General features: G+C 35.1%; 1 protein-coding gene across 1 annotated transcript in view; it reads left to right on the top strand.

Moving 5' to 3' along the window:
• PCSK1 (proprotein convertase subtilisin/kexin type 1) overlaps positions 1–10,619 on the top strand; it is a 583,826-nt gene that overhangs the window by 475,159 nt on the left and 98,048 nt on the right. The window lies entirely within an intron of this gene.

A 10,619-nucleotide genomic window follows, 5' to 3' on the forward strand; every position in this document is an offset into this window, starting at 1 on the left:
CTAAATTCTTTGTTTACAAGGGTAAGTTTAACAGAATGATGATCAATTTTGATGGAAGTACTCAGATTATTACTCTAATGCTGATCTCATTTTGAAGAGTTGCATTACTTCCTTCAAAAAGTGAGGTGACCTATGCTTCTTTCTTATACCTGTCACATACATACCTCTCAACCGTATTGAATCCCTCAGTACTTATTGGTTTTGAGGGCAAAATAATGGGGTGCCAGGAATTTCCGACTGGCCTCTTCAATTCCTGATTTTTTTTTATAATGTTAGGTTACGGCTGACGTCATCACACATCACCATCTACGTGCAGAGGCGTGCAAGATGACATCAGCTTAAGAGGCAGTGCTTGACTGACTGTTGAAACTGTGGTGGGACTGGGAGATGGAGAATGAATAGTGGAATGTTAGTTAACATATTTGGAAGGTTTACTGTCAGAGATAGATAGGCCACACCAATGAGGCTGAGTCCAGAGCAAAGGGGACATTCTGAGGAGAAAGAAGATGGTATATGGGTATGCTTACTAATTTGCTATTAGTCATTGAGTTTGTCATTATACTGTACCACAGGAAAATAAGACTCCAGTCCAGATTCAGAACCTGTTGTTGTTGAGATACGTAGAAGCGCATGGTGTGTTGCTAGATTGAGGAAGTTACCTGACACTTAGGGTGGTGATAAGAGACTAGACTAAACAAAAGCATAAGTTTTATTAGAAAGTGCTGTAGTCTGTAAGAGGAAGTATTTTTCGTACAGTTACACTGTGTGGTAAAATTGTACAAGTCTGACTGTTGCCAGCCTACAGTGGAGGTCCTGGGAAGTGATTACAATATGCATGGTTGTTTTTCCTTCAAACTTGCAAAATAAAAAAAAATGGCTTCACAGGTATCCTATACAGGCGTAATACTAAGTTTGGATTGGAACCATTTATTTATCACAAACTTCACTTTAAAAACAGTAAAGCATTTTCATTTTTTTTCTTTAATAAATTTCCTCAGACTAAAAATGAAAAGTGCTTTATTGTTTTTAAAGTGAAGTTTGTGATAAATAAATGTGCTCACATGCATTTACAACTGTTCCAATCCAGAGTACTTATTTACTATTGCACCTGCAGGATACTGGAGAAGCTGTTTTTGTTTTGCAAGTTTATGGTGTGTGTTTGTCGAGTCAACTTTTTCCTTCAAAGCCATTTAAAGCATTTCTCTAATACTGCTTTTCCTTTCACTGAAATAAATATTGCACTTATAATAAAAAGTGACAACGAAGGTATGGGGTCAGAAACCTTTACATATTATGTTGTTGCATATAAAACATTTAGAGCTGACTTATTAAAAAGTTCATTCATCGTTTAAGAAAAATTTAATGGTGCTAGCAAAGGTTTATTTGAGATAGATGGTCGGTATATGCAGTAGCAGCTCTGCAGTTGTTGTTAGGAAATGCCAGACACTACATTATGCTGTTATTTTGTCAATTTTCTAAGTGAATTGCACGAGCACTTCTAACTGTACATTTTGGCATCCCCTGAACACAAAATAACAGTATTGCACATGTAAGTCTTGTAGACAAATACAATCTGCAGTAGTGCTTTGCTTGGGAGAAAGACATTTTTGATAGTGAATGGAAAAAAATGGAAAGGTTAGTTAAAGAGGATAATTCTGGTTAAAAAATTAGGTAAGGAGGATAATTCTGGTTAAAAAAAAAGTGCATCACCAGGGAACAGAAATAGGTCCTGAGTTGTGTTTTCTGTAGAACATATAACAAATGTAATGCTCACAAATGCAATTTTCCTGGATGTTATAAAAGCTTTCATTCTGACTGATTATTATCTACTACTTAGTCCGTACATCACATGCTATTAATTGGAATAAACCTAAAAGATAATAACAGGGTTAGTTGGTTTTCACTGTATCACAGCCTTCTGTCTGTAGTTGGGTACACACTTGACACCCAGTGCTTCTTATTTTTTTGAAACAATCTGTCTTACCTCCATTAATAGACTTTCTACCAAGTTTCCCCAGTTGCCATGAGAACATCCTGTATCACATGGTATGGTAATTTGGTTCTAGGTCATAAGATCGACAGCCACTTTCACCGACAACAGAAACATCGACACCACATTACCGACAAACCATAAACACGACACCTCACATGCCCGACAAACAAGTAACCGACAGTCCACAAACACGAAACCCCATACACTGCACACACCACAATAACAACAATCAACTAACAAAACACATCCCCTTATCCAAAAACCACACACAGAACACAAGCACACCAAAATCCTCACAAACCCACACTAAACCTCACACACACAACTATGTACAACCCTAACCCAAACCCTTACCCTAAGGTCCGTCACTATCGCACACTCAGCTAACCCGGCCTAACCCTAACTCACTTAACCCCTAACCAAAAATACCACTACCGACACTTACCTAACCAGCCTAACCCTAACTCACTTAACCCACCCCTAACCCAAAAAATACCACTACCGCACACTTACCTAACCCCCGCCTTAACCCTAACTCACTTAACCCGCCCTAACCCAAAAAATACCACTACCACACACTTACCTAACCCGCGCCCTAACCCTAACTCACTTAACCCACCCCTATCCCCACAGACTGCCACTATCCACACTTACCTTACTCGCACCCTAACGTCCGTCACCACCGCATACTCACACAGCCTTCTTTCCAACTCACTATCCCTGGCGTCGGCATGTTCATCCGTAGCGTCGGTCTTCCGAGTGTCGATCATCTGGCGCCCGCTAATCCGTTGTCGGTTATATCGGCTGTCGATCTTCTAACCTAGACCCGGTAATTTATATAGCCATTTTCTCCCACTCCAGAGCCCAGAATTAGAGCAGGGTTTGAAAAAGATGTGTACCCATACCTCTCTCAGTCTCTCAGACCAAGAAATCTAGACAAAGCCAAAAATAATTAGAGACATATTTTAAATATTGCTCCTGTAAACTCAAGCTGCTAGAATAACAGGTTTTGCATTTTTATATATTTTCTTAGGGGTATGAAGTCTGAAACTCAAATGCCTGCCATTAATCATTATTGTTATTTATTGACTTCAATCTTCATGTTGGTATCCCACAATTCCACTGGAGTGCATGGGGTTACATGATTATGTATGCAATTTTTATGTTAATTAGCATCCCAGTTTTTGGCCAGTTGTACCTACTTTTCATGTACTTTGTCCAGACTCCTGCCCTGAACCAACTACTTAACCAATACTCAGCAAACCGTCCACTCCGCTCATCCAACAAAACCCTTCTGCTTATAACTCAAGCCAACAACACTGCAGGTAAAGCTCTTTTTGCTCATACCATAGCAAAGATATGGAATAACCTCCTCCAGAATATTTCCTCAGCAACTTCTATCACACTCTTCAAAAAATCACTCAAATCACACCTCTTGCATTCCTGGCTCTGTCCTTGCATCACATAAATGCTCCCCTGCTCTCCTCAAATACTTCCTACCTTACACTATATTCTGCTTACTATTTCTATATTACAGTACTAACTTCTCCTCAAAACTGATATACAGGGCCTTCCTGTGCTCACACTCAAAACTGCTCATTAAAAATATTGTCTGTTTATACTGGCATATGTGATGTATCTGATGATTGTATTGTTACAATGTAATCCTTTCATTAGTTTTGAACAAATCACTTTAATCATGTTTTTCTTGCATGTAATATCTTGTATTGTAAATAATATCTAGTATTGCATATATTATCACTTAACATATAGTATAATAGTGGAGCTTTTCTCCCCGGGACTCCGCTGTAAATGGACCTCGCTCCAGTCGGACTTTCCCGGTCAACAAATGTAAAATAAATAAATAAATAAATAAATAAAATTTTTGATGTTTCCAGGTTGAGAGGTATGGTTATATGTAGACAATTAGAAAAATCCAAATAGTTGTTCTACTGTAAGACATCTTTAACAGTAATTCTAATGTAAGTATCTGTCTGAACTTTACAGTTCTTTGCAGGCTGGCATTGATTTGAACATAATGTGCCCACTATAAAGCCCAGCAGCCCTGGGTGAATAAGCTACTGGACAGCCAATGTCCAGTTGTCCAGCCTGGGTTAACTTGAGATACCTCTATTGAGTGGAAACTAGGCATAAAAAAATAATCAAACTGCCAAAATTAACTAAGAGATTGTTATATTGAACATAGGTTCACTGAAAGAACACAGATCAGAAGTGAAGAACATGACAGTATTTAAAAGACGGGATATCTTTTATATCCAGGAAACTAGGTGGAAGGGTAGTACACCTAAATCATTTGGCTTGGGATCAAGATTGTACTACCCAGGAGGATAACAGACTAAAATTATGTGGAAATTGTGGTGTGGTAGAGTTTTCAGACGACAGTAAGGGATGTCCTCAGATTTAATGATGGACTCATGGCAATCAGACTCCAGTGTAAAGAGAGGGCAGTATTCATAATCTCAGCCTATGTTCCATAGCAGGATTGTGATGGTGAGAAAAAGATTGCATTCAGGCAACAGTTGCAGGGCCTACTAGGTAAAGCAGGACAAAATGACGAATCTGAATGTCCATATCAGGAGCAACAGAACAGAATATGATTGCTGCCTATGTCTTCATGTGTGGAGCAACAGGAATAAGGAAGGAAAAGACATTCTAGACTTCTGCCTGAATAAAAATGCTTGGTCATGGCCAGCACATGGTTCACAAAGAGAGAAACAATTACAAGATGACATTCAAGACTGGTCAATGTGCAACATAGGTATAAATCTTTGCAGTAAGGAAAGGACATTGGGATAGAATGTGACATTGCAAGGTTATCTCCAGAGAAACTGTTGTCCCCCCAAATTAGCCACTGCTGGCCATAGACAGCAGCAAGCAGTGGTCAGAGAAAGTTCTAATGGTAACAGAGACTAGGCCAAAGTAGTGAAAGTTGACTGGGGCAAGCTTACAGGAATTCGATTAAATACTTAGGAAGAAAAGTAAATAGATGGAGTCAAAGAAGAACAGCAGCATCTTAAAACAGCATGTAGGAAGATTGCACAACAGAAATGTGGCCAAGTCAGGTATGAAATAAGGTACATAGGAAAAACTGGTGAGAGATTGCAGAGGTGCAATAAGTTATCAAAATAAAGGAGTGCAGGAAGAAGTGGAATATAGAAAAGACAGACCATACATACTGTTTGTTTGACAAAGAGGCTAAGAGAACAGTCACAATAGCAAAGAATATCTGCCATATTTTTATACATTCATGCACAATCTTTTATCCTGAAGTTTTCCATTGCCTTTCTGCATCACCTTATCCATTTTATTCTACACTATTATTTCAATATCCTTTCATCCAAATTTTGATTTGCTAATCGGTAATCACAAGCTCTCTTTATATATACAAATGACAGAAGTACATTTTTAAAAGTATAATGCGTAGAAACTGTTTCATGTATAACCATTTTTCAAACTATTTCTTATTTCTATAAAACACTTTACACGTCAGTGTATGTAATACGCAATGACTGTGTATTTCTTTCATATACATTTTTTAAATTATCATCTACTTATTCCCACTACCGAGCTAAAAAAAAAATTGAGCTGTATTGTTAAATATTTCTAAATGTATAATTTTCCTACATGTTAATGTTCCATTGTTACTGTATTGTGCCTTTCTACAACATATTTTATGTTTAGATAGTTTTCTGTAATATTTCACTTGCTTTATAATTATAATTTTGTTTCCTTACAAATTCATGCAATGATTTTCATGCAACTTGCAGCTTTTCTCCCTGGGCCTCCACTGAAAATGGGTCTCAAGCCCAATGGACTTTCCTGGTCAACAAATGTCAAAAAATAAATAGCTTGAAATATGTCTGGAGATAAAAAGGGGTTTCGTTATTAAATACAGATGGACTATCCCAGTAAACAAAAGCAAAATAAAATAAATAAAGAACAAGGCATTAGAAAAAAAATTAGAAAAAGTTTTTTATAAAAGTTTCTATGAATATTGAGGAAATACTTATTTGTAGAACGGTGTATTGCATTTAATATTTAAATTATTACATTTTTCAAACAGCCACTTTACATATATGATATACAATGCATTTAGAGGCTATCTCATCAGAACATTTAGATCATTTAGATTAATGGTAATAAATGATGATATCCTTGCAGAAAAATATTTTTTGATTATGCTTTTATTAGGTAAAAATATTCATTAATAAATTATAAGAGGTTTGTAAGTTTCAAATAATTGTATCTTAACATCTTTCATTGATGGAGAGTAATGGTGAAACAGGAAGTATAAATATGAATAACCCATCAGACTTTTTTTTTGTAAAATTATTTTATTTATTAAGAATTTAACAATATAAAACATGTAACTTAACACAACCAAAAATACATTGACAAAAGTAATAACAGAACAACATACACAGACATGTTGAACTTAGACTCCCAACAATAACAATTCTCCCAGAACAAAGAATTAAATACACTGTTTACAGAACAGAGTACATACACACATACACACACAGTATATATATATATATATATATATATATATATATATATATATATATATATATATATACACTTAAACATCAAGTGTTAGCTAATGTAGGAGGCACTGAGTTTATAATTATGATAGGAGTTTAAACAATTACAACTTATTTGCAATACTAGTGTGATTTGTTTTAGCGTACTATTTCGGTAGTATCTTGACTGTATTTAAATGTATGCAATGTTTATCAACTTATTCCAATTCAAAGCCTTTAAAATTAGCCAGTTTTGGAAAATGTAATGTTTTAATAAACAACAACAAATGATTATGATATAGTAATGTTTCATGCATAAGTTAGATACTGGAATATGGAAAATAAATGGTTTCTACAATATATTATCAATTTCAGAAATCAATAAAACAATCTCTGCAAATAATATTTTCAACATCTTTTGGATACATTTACATGTCCAGATAATATGCTGATTGTCTTAATTGTCAACCTCTCAATCATCACAGTAGGAACTAAGTAGCATTTTAGCTTGTATAAGATATGTATTGTTTAAGATCATGAATTGAGTAAGAAATAATGTTTTAAGAGGAATGTATTTCAAACCATTGTTAACAGATATTTTATGGTGATTTCCTAGTTAGTTTCAGGTTTATGTGTAGTCTCAAATGAAGAGAATATGTAATTTTAATTGAATGTTTTACTTAATGTTAGTTTGCAGGAATTAGAAATTATAGGTTTAAAAATTTATTGTAAAAACTTTATTTGAGGAATGAAATTTTGATTGTAAGAGTATTTGGCTTTAATAAGATAAGTTATTTGAATTAACCTAGCTATAGACCTTTTAAGCAGATCCACCTTTTGACATATACATTCTGAAGAATTTGCTCCTACCATCATGAATCCCTAGACTGTTCTGTTTATAATAATAGGAAGCTATTTAAATCTATAATTTGATCATTTAATAAAATGTTTGCTTTAGAATTAATAGGCTATAAAAGCATGTAACAATATTGTACGTTTAGTCAGTAGTATCCTTAATTGGTTTAGGTAAAAAAATTGTTTTTTAAACAGTTTAAATAGAGGTCTATAAAACCATGTATACAAATTTTGAAAAAAAAATCTTGATAACATTTGTAGAACTCTGCTGTGTAAGTTTAAGTTACATTGTTTAATAAGTTGCATATTCCTTTTAGTTTAATTGGGGAATTTAGAAACAATTTTTATTCATAAGACAGCTCAGAAAAAATAGTCTGACACAGATACATAATAACGTCTTCTATATGTTTTTTGAGTGAAAACATTATATAGTTGAGACAATGACATAAAGCAAGTCAATGACATTTGAGTATGAGATGTATTTTTATTATGAACAATAACTACTTTTATAGAAATACGATAGTTGATTATTTTTAGAATTTTTGTTACAAATTTAGATAGATTTTATGCCATTTTGCATACACAACCAATATTTTGTGTTCTTATAAAGAACATTGTCTTATATGAAAAGGGAGAAAATCTTCTTATAAAGAAAAAAATGCAAGAAAAATCCAGACAAGGCAGAGTTTTCACTGTATGATTCCTTAAACCTCCTGTGTTTTTCATGCAGCTTTCACTGAATTGCTTGTCTGTGTAACCCTTTTACCCTTTGGTTTGGATGTTAAGGCACCTTAATCTTTATGAGCATGTGCTGAGTTTAAAGACCCTTTGTTTATGAATTATAGCCAAACTATCCACTTATGCTGTGTTGATGAGGTCAGTAAAAATGCTGAAACATGCATGTCCACAGTTTGTGGGGTTTGGCATTATTGGCCTAAAGGTAACCGTAAACAGTTAAATAGTAAAAACGTATGGATATCCAGAAGCCATGTAGCTGAAACACTTGATGTCCTTAAGGGGTCATTTACGTATATCCTAACGGCCTTCATTACATGAGGTTTAAGGTACCACACAGTGAAAATATTAGCTTGGGTGGGTTTTTCTTGCAGTTGATATATATGTATGCATTGTATGCATCTCTGTGTGTGTATATATCTATGTCTATGTATATATGTGTGTGTGTGTGTATTTATATATATATATATATATATATATATATATATACATATATATATATATATATATATATATATATATATATATATATATATATGTATATGTCTATATGGTTCCCATTCAGAAGCCTGAAACATCATAAGCCTGAAAATCAAAATCCTGAAACCAAAAGCCTGAAAATTCAGAATCCTGAAAACTCAAAATCCTGAAAGCCCAAAATCCTGAAAGACCAAAATCCTGAAACTCAAAATCCTGAAAACACAAATAATGCTAATATGTCACTATAAAGACACTAATATCTACCAACTGACCCTGACCCTAACCCTAACCCTAAGGTCCGTCACTATCGCACACTCACCTGACCCGCGCCCTAACCCTAACTCACTTAAACCGCCCCTAACTCCAATATTTGTCACTATTGCATACATGCCTAACCTGCGCCCTAACCCTAACTCACTTAAACCGCCCCTAACCCTAACATAAAACCAACCGCACACTTACCTGACCCCAACGCATGACCTAACACCACAGGGCTAACAATAGCAAAGCCACAATGACATCAGTATGTCTATTTTGTGTTTTCAGGATTTTGAGTTTCAGGATTTTGGTCTTTCAGGATTTTGGGCTTTCAGGATTTTGAGTTTTCAGGATTCTGAATTTTCAGGCTTTTGGTTTCAGGATTTTGATTTTCAGGCTTATGATGTTTCAGGCTTCCGAATGGGAACCGTCTATATATATATATATATATATATATATATATATATATATATATATATATATATATATATATATATATATGTCTATGTGTATATATATATATATAAATATATATATATATATATATATATATATATATATATATATATATATATATATATATATATATAAAATATGTATGGGTCTACTTTGGAAGCTTGAAGTTTCAAAACTTTGAACTTCATATGGTCGAGAATGGTTTAAGTGGAGATTGCTGCAAAGTGTGGAATGGGAAATTTACCATGCTCTTCACTGTAAAATAATCTCAACATTCTTATATTTAATTAGCAGGGGATGTGGAGGGTGCAGGGGGATGGAAAAAAATTTGTTTTTATTTTTTTATTGAAGTTTCAAACTTTCAAAACTTTAATGTTATGGTCTTGACCATGTGAAGTTCAAAGTTTTGATGAGCTTCCAATGTAGATTCATATATCTATCTATAAATATATATATATATATATATATATATATATATATATATATATATATATATATCTTTAAAACTATCCCCGGGATTAATGAAGCTCGGCGCAAGGCCGGCGTAAGGCCTGCGCCGGCGGTGCATGGAATATCCGGCGCAGTAGCGCCATATACATATTAATGAGAGTGCACGGAATCACAGACACGTGCGTAGTGTGCGTGGCGAGCCCAGGTAGGATGCGTCTGGGCGTGTCTAAGCCAGCATGAGGTGAGCAACCTAATGTGCTGACAGCCATGGTCCGCCCACAATAGTAATGGCAGCAGCCAGGTCCTGTGCAGAATGAAACGCATGTACAGTATGCAACATAGTCCCGTCCCAAATTAATGGAGAAGCAAATAGAAGCCACGAAGGCATAAGTGTACCCGTCCAAGGAGTAAAGGATACGCATAAGACCGCGTTGTCCCGCAATGCACTGTCAGTGTTTACACTCAGAGAAGGTGTACAGCCGCATGTCAGCGCCGCACCGACATAGGAGCAGCGACTAAGGTCACCACCTGTCCCACTTTGGTTGGGGCAGTCACTCCATGGACAGTTGTGTCCCAAAAAAACGTATTAGAAATGGCTGACGTGCTACGATTGTAGGACACAATGATATCCCGTATCTAATGTAATGGTAGCATGAATTGGTTATTTCTGTAACAGAAATACCTAAATGACACAAAAACAGAATAAGCAAGGAAATTGCCACAATAATAAGCATATTATTTAGGCAAGCAAGTGAATTTCCATGCTATATAGTGACCGTTTGTATGTGTCGGCCTGTAAAGTCAGATGTGAGGTACCAGCAAAAAGGGGGAAATAAAGGGGGGCCCCC

The sequence above is a fragment of the Protopterus annectens genome, chromosome 2.part2 (genome assembly GCF_019279795.1).
Source record: "Protopterus annectens isolate FY-2018-M chromosome 2.part2, PAN1.0, whole genome shotgun sequence".
Classification (NCBI taxonomy): Eukaryota; Metazoa; Chordata; order Ceratodontiformes; family Protopteridae; genus Protopterus; species Protopterus annectens.